The sequence below is a fragment of the Quercus suber genome, unplaced genomic scaffold, assembly GCF_002906115.3.
Source record: "Quercus suber isolate HL8 unplaced genomic scaffold, Cork oak 2.0 scaffold_656, whole genome shotgun sequence".
NCBI classification, from domain to species: Eukaryota; Viridiplantae; Streptophyta; class Magnoliopsida; order Fagales; family Fagaceae; genus Quercus; species Quercus suber.
In genome coordinates, this window is record NW_027070097.1 from 386,641 (window position 1) to 393,363 (window position 6,723).

Here is a 6,723-nt window from a genome sequence, read left to right on the forward strand (position 1 = left end):
GGGTCATAAATGGGTCGACCCGAAAGCGATATGATAAGAAACATGTCATAAGCGGGTCTACTACAACAAAATGTATTTTTAGTGACAAAAATTAGTGAGGAAATATTTTTCGTCACTAAAAATACAGCTTTAGTGATGAAATATGAATTTCATCACTAATAATGAAAAAAAATATTACATTTAGCGACAAAAAATAAATTTCGTCGCTATTGTGATCTGAAAAATAAGCGCCAATGGAGGGAAACTTTGGCGCCAACTGAATTAATCTATAGTGACGAAATATTTCGTCGCTAAAAGTTGAAATTTTTAGTGACGAAATATTTCGTCACTGTAGGTATTACTGTGGATAGTTTTAGTGACGAAAATACTTTCGTCGCTATAAGTAAGTATTAGTGACGAAAAATAGTCGTCACTAAAAAAATAAAAGTTTTGCACTTAATGTTTTTAGCGACGAAATCACATTTCGTCACTAAAAACAATAATATTTTTACCCTTATATGTTTTTAGCGACGAAATCATATTTCATCACTAAACGTATGCTTTAGTGACGAAATATGAATTTCGTCTTTAAAGCTTGGGTTCTTTAGTGACGAAACTGACATTCGTCACTAAAAAACATAAAAAACACTTTTTGCGACGACGAAATGAGCATTGGCGACAGAAAATAATTCGTCGCTAAAGCCCACTAAAACTACCTCAGCCCACTAAAAATACCTTTTCCAATTCCTTCATAACACATAGCTTCAGAATTCGTTCCCAAAAGAAACATTTAGCTACAGAAGCCCATCCTCTCTCAAAAGAAACCCATTCGCACGCCGTCGTCATCGTCGCCGATCGCGACGCTTCACCTCGACACCGGCGACGCTTCAGCTCGCGATCGCGACACTTCAGACACCGGCGTCACTTCCGATCTCTCAGCCTTTCACCCTTTCCACCTTGTTCAGGTTTATTTCTTTTGCCCTCTCCTTTTTTGGTTACTATGTTATGCTTGATTATTTTTTGTTTATGTACATATTTTTGGATTGGGTTTTTAGGAAGAGGAAAAGAGTTGGGAAAAGCTGAAGCCTTTCAAACTATAGGAAGAGGAAAGGATTGGGTTCTGGATTCCTCTCACACAATCTCATCCTCTTACAGATTTGGTGTCATTGAGGTTATCCCCAAACTGTATGTCCATTTTTCCTCTAATCTCCAACTCTAATTTCTTGATCCTTCTACTCTAATTTTTTTTTTCTTTTTTAAAACCTCAGTCTGCTTTAATTTTTCTCTTTTATTTTCTCCAAACTTTGTTAAAATAATTTGTTTGAAACTCGAGCCTCTGGATTTACTTTTGATTTGAGAAAAAAGGGGACAAAAACGACATCAGCTTGGTTAAGATCGAAAACTTTTTTGGCAAACGAGTTGGTTTGTAGGTTGTCGTGGGTCATGAGGTCAGCCATGATCTACTCAGCGCTGTACTGTTTGATGAGTGGGTTTTCAGGGTAAAGAGGGAATTTGAGGTTTTTGGGGATGTGGGTTTTGTGGTGGGGATTGTTTGGGAGATGAGAGTCGAAGATGTAGGATCCAAGTAGTTTCGAAAACACTTTATAGACCACACTAATCTTTTATTTTTTTTCCCTTTGGGATGAGTAAAGTTTTCTGTTTTGTCTTCCTTCCTCTTTTAATGATTATGTGATGACTTTGTTAGCAAAGAGTCAAGTGCTTTTTTTGCAGGGCTAAAGGCAAACAAGGGCATGAGGGGGAATATCCTATGGTGTCCATTCATTCTTCTTTGGTGACTATGCATTCATGGGTATTGGGTATCTTAACTAATTTGGGATTCATCAGATTCTAAAGCCTCTTTTTTCAGGTGCGATTCTGAAAGTGTTATCTCTTGCTTCATTTTATTGTTACTTGTTATATTATTATTGCCTGAAAATATCAATTTGCAAGATTCCGCTTGCTTTGATTTTTTGTTTTTTTTAATAATGAATTGGATGTGGTTGGTGGAGGGTATTTTCATAGATATGGATTTTGTTAGTATCAGGCTAAGGTCATTGATTTCACATCTTGTTGAAAATTTGAGGAATTGAAATGATGTAGGCAAATTTATGTCTCTGGTGGGTCATTCAGTGTGTTTTTTCATTACTTGCTCTGAGTTTTTTTATTGATGAGGGATAAAGTCATTTGTTTATATTGGATTAATACATTCTTAACTCGTCATGCTTATACATGCAAAGAGTTAGGTTTATTAGTCTCTTTGATATCTATTAGATATTTTGAAGACTTTAGCTATGGTTTTTATTACATGCTAATGAACTCTCTGAGAATGACTAGTTGTATAATATTTTTCTCTTACATCATTTTTATTTATTTATTATTTTATTTATTATTACTATTATTATTATTACTACTTTAATTGGATATAACTTTAACAAAGAGAAGAACAATCAAATTATTGGTATTCTATATGACAATCAAAAGTTAGAACAAATCTGGATCAGCAATGATGTTTATTTTCCTCCTAAAAAGAAGTAAAAACCAAGTGAATTGCTATTTTCCCCAAGAACCATGAAGTTCAATCTTTCTCTTTGGAAACTTTTATCTTGAACATGTTCTCAAACTTATGTAGCACTCTGGTTGAAGGTAGAATGTCAAGGCTAGGAGGAGGAAAAGTAGGTGTCTAAGAGGCCATAGTTGAGGGATCTGGGGAGGTCGGAGATGTAGACTTTGAGGTGGTGAAGTGGGCTTTGGGTTTGGGCTTGGGCTTGGGGGTTGGAGAAGAGAAAGAAGAGGGTGATGGAGAGAGTGCAGATGAGGGTGAGAGAGAGGAAGAGAGTTGGGATTGAGCAGAGAGACGTGATGGTTGTGGAGGTGTTCTTCAGAGTCATGTTGTTGTTGCTGTCATATACATGTCTTTTTTTAATGGGTATTCAATAATTTTTGTTGGGTCATTCTCATAGTCATAGATTGTTGTGGTTTATGTTATAAGTGTGTTATCTGATTTTTTATTAATTAATTATTTATTTATTTTTATTTAATATATGTGTTTGGTGAACTTGCTTTGGTAGATTTTTATTTAGTGATCTGTGACTACTGTCCAAGGGGTGACATCTTTTGTCAAACTAAAAAGCAGTTATTGTCGGTGACGCACTTAATTTATCTTTGGAAAAAGCTTGCATGTTCATACGTTGTCCATCTCTGGTGGCATTCTTCTTCTCAAAGTATGAGAAAAGAGTGGTAAATAGCTAGTGGCTACTGACTAGGGCCTTGACAACTTTTATCAAATTAAAAAGCAATGTTGTCTTGGATAACAAAAACCATAGTCGGTGACACAAAATCTAGTCATTCAATTCTTATTCTTATATAGAATACATTTTTGTTGAAGTATGCTGCTACTTTGAAAATAATTGCACTATTAATTTTATAATCCAAAAGAAAGTATCATTTCCAAGCCATATTATGTGGTCACTATAGTTTACATGCATGTATGCTTTACTGGGTTTCTTTTTAATTTTTTTTGATAATTTTGCATGATGTTTTTCTTGTTTCTTTAATTTTTCTCTAAAAGAAAGAATCATTTCCAAGCCATAATCCAAATGGAAGTATGGAATCATTTCCAATCCATAAACATCATGCAACAGTGTAAGCACTACTTGTATTGTAGTCAGCACTACCTGTATTACATGTGTAAGCTATGAGTTTGTGTAGTCATTTATGAGATGATCATTTTGAAGACTGAAGTACTTATAAATTTAACTTTTCTTTTGCAGGCTAAATACACATTGTTTGCAATAACTTTGGTTTTTTTTTTTTTTTTTTTTTTTTTTTTTTTTAACATGTTGGGTTGTCATTTGCAATACCCCCCAAAAAAATTCATCTACTTTTCTATTATTCCATAATCACTTAAAAAAATTAAAAAAGAAAGTAAATTGGGTTCCATCTAATTAATTCGCATTTGGATATATATATATATATTATATACATACATACATACATACATATATATATTATATATATGTGTGAAAGGTGCTACGTTCACAATATTATTATAATATTTTCACAACAAATTATATGTGGTTAGTTGTTATTGGTTCAAATTTGAATCTAACACTAAGATTACTTTTTTACCCCAACAATTACAACAGTAACAACCTGCCACTTATGATTTATTGTAAAAATATTATGAAAACATTGTGGATATTCATTCTCATATATATATATAACCAAAGCTTTGGTAGAACTTGCCACATCATTATCATTTTTTAAAAATAAAATTATTATTTTTTAGTCCAAACTTAACAAGGAATGAAACTCTAACTTTATAACAAATTCAACTTAAACTCAAACTCATCATTATCATTTTTTTAAGACAAAATTATTTTTGTTTAGTTCAAACTTAACAAGAAATGAAACTCTATCTCTTTAACAAGTCTAACTTAAATTCAAACTCAAAAGTTGATAATTTATCTCCAAATTTGCGAGGTTAATCATGAACACTATAAAAATAGTGCAAACTCCAATATATATAATTTTTTTAAAGCCGAGTAGAGGTATGAGCTATTTTTCTATTATTTTCTTCTCCTCTACTTTGTTTAAAAAATTATTTTATGGTTTTCAAGTATTTTTAAAAAAGTAATTTTCATACATCAACTACCAAACTCTCTTTAGCCATTTTTAACAAGATAAAAAAGCTTGCAATAATTGAAATTTAAGGTTGCTGCTATTGCATATGTTTACTTCACCCCACGATATGAAAGTATGTTAAAATTTAAAACTTATTACCTTATGGGTTTGTGTACTTTTTTCTTTTTCTTATATTTCTCTTTGAATAGTCATATATTTTTGAATTGTTTCAATAACTTATTTTTTAATTATATATCTTTTTGGCATTTTGGAAGTTTAACATCTGAATTTGTGCAGTCACACACACACATATATTATCTATGATTTGTAAACCTTGAATCCTTTGATTTCTTTCATTAGTTATAGCCATTGATTATTCATTTGAATGTAACCCATCTTTCTCTTATATTTCTCTATTGTTTAGTCATATATATTTATTTTGTTTCAATAATTTCTAACTAGTGAATCATCTGATTCTTTAATATCTTTTGGTCTTTTAGAAGTTTTAATATCTGAATTTTTGAGTTATTTTTTTGCAGTGTCTGAAACTATCTGACAAATTTTTTGTAAGTCATTGCATGTTTAAGCAATGACTTTTTCGACAAATTGTAACACAAATTGAAGTCATACAAGAGTAAATCATGCAATGATGTAGTTTCATAATCAATTTAAGATTTCATAAAATTATTTTAGTTTACGTCATAAATAAGTAGGTTCCTGTGCATAGCACGAAAACCTACATAGTTACACCAATATTTCTAACTAAATAAAGACTTCTAATGAAGCTAGGAAACAAAACAAAAATAAAGATAAATTGGGAAATATGATAAATTTAAATCCTAATTTCAAAATTCAAATTCAAATAGTACTTTTTTTTTTTTTTTTTATAAAAAAACATTCAAATTGTACTTCTAATTAAGTCAACTAAAAGAGTAATAAGGAAAACAAATAAAATATAATCAATTAAGGAATATGTTGGCCTCCTAATCAATATATATATATATATATATATAAAACTGAAACCTCTGAAACTCNCTAAAAAGTTGTAAGTTTAGCTTGAGAGCAAGTAAGTAAATTCTAATTAAAAACTTTAAAACTCTATACTTGTGATGTTGGAAATTGGATTTGTGGTGGTATGTTGTGTTGGAGCAGCGGGTGGCTTGCATAGTGTTATAAGGTAGTTTAGATACATATTGAGAGCGTTTTTCATTTCTTGCAAATGTGAATGAGTATTGTTGATTAGATATAATGAATAATATTTTATTTGATTTCAATACTTGTAAGCATTATAGTTGTGATGTCTGTGATTGGTTTTGTGGTGGTTGTGTTAGAGCAAGTGGTGGCTTGCATGGTGGTTATAAGGCGGTTTAAATTTATATTGGGAGTGTTTGATTGTGCAATGTATATTTGTTCAAGTATGATGACGCTCTACCTATGGGGGTGGTTCATCTTCAAGTCAAAACTCTTATTGTTAGTACTTTATTTTAGCAATTGACCCACACTACATGGTGTGATACTTTTTTGATGCAAAAATTTTGAGACTAATTGTATTACATTACACTTGAAAATCTATATTTGCTTTCTACAACTTATACATTAGGAGTTGTGATTTAAAATTCTTGATGTGGCTACTCTTAATGCATTGTTAGAAATGTTTCTTATAACATAGTTAATGTTTTCACTTTACGATTTTAATGTAGTAGTGTTTCTATATTTGTGCAGATTCCTTATTGGTGGTTTAGGAGATTTATTTTTGGCATTATTTGAAGACATATGAGGACATCTTCCGTTGGTTCTAATTATATTATGCTACATTTTTTTGTATTGTTATAAAATCTTAAGTTATTGTATGTGTTGCAAACAATGATTGTATGGAAGGAGTTGAATTTGATACTTGTTTTAATTTTAACTTGTGGATGTATGGTCGATTTTTTTATAATGTGTTGTTGAATAATGTGTTAATCAAATGTGAGGTTTTAATAATGTAATGACAGGTTTATAGGTTAATATAACGTCATGAAAATAATAAAAACAGAAAATAAGTTTTAGTGACGAATTTTTTCGTCACAAATATGGCAACAAAAATTGTTTTAGTGACGAAATATTTTGTCACTAAATGCA

General features: G+C 30.9%; 1 long non-coding RNA gene across 1 annotated transcript; it reads left to right on the top strand.

Moving 5' to 3' along the window:
* Window positions 1-727: 727 nt before the first annotated feature.
* On the top strand, window positions 728-6,504 carry LOC112019524 (uncharacterized). Its single transcript, XR_002883698.2, has 4 exons — window positions 728-944; window positions 1,035-1,164; window positions 1,711-1,846; window positions 6,325-6,504. It is a non-coding gene; the product is annotated as an uncharacterized LOC112019524 (long non-coding RNA).
* Window positions 6,505-6,723: the final 219 nt, after the last annotated feature.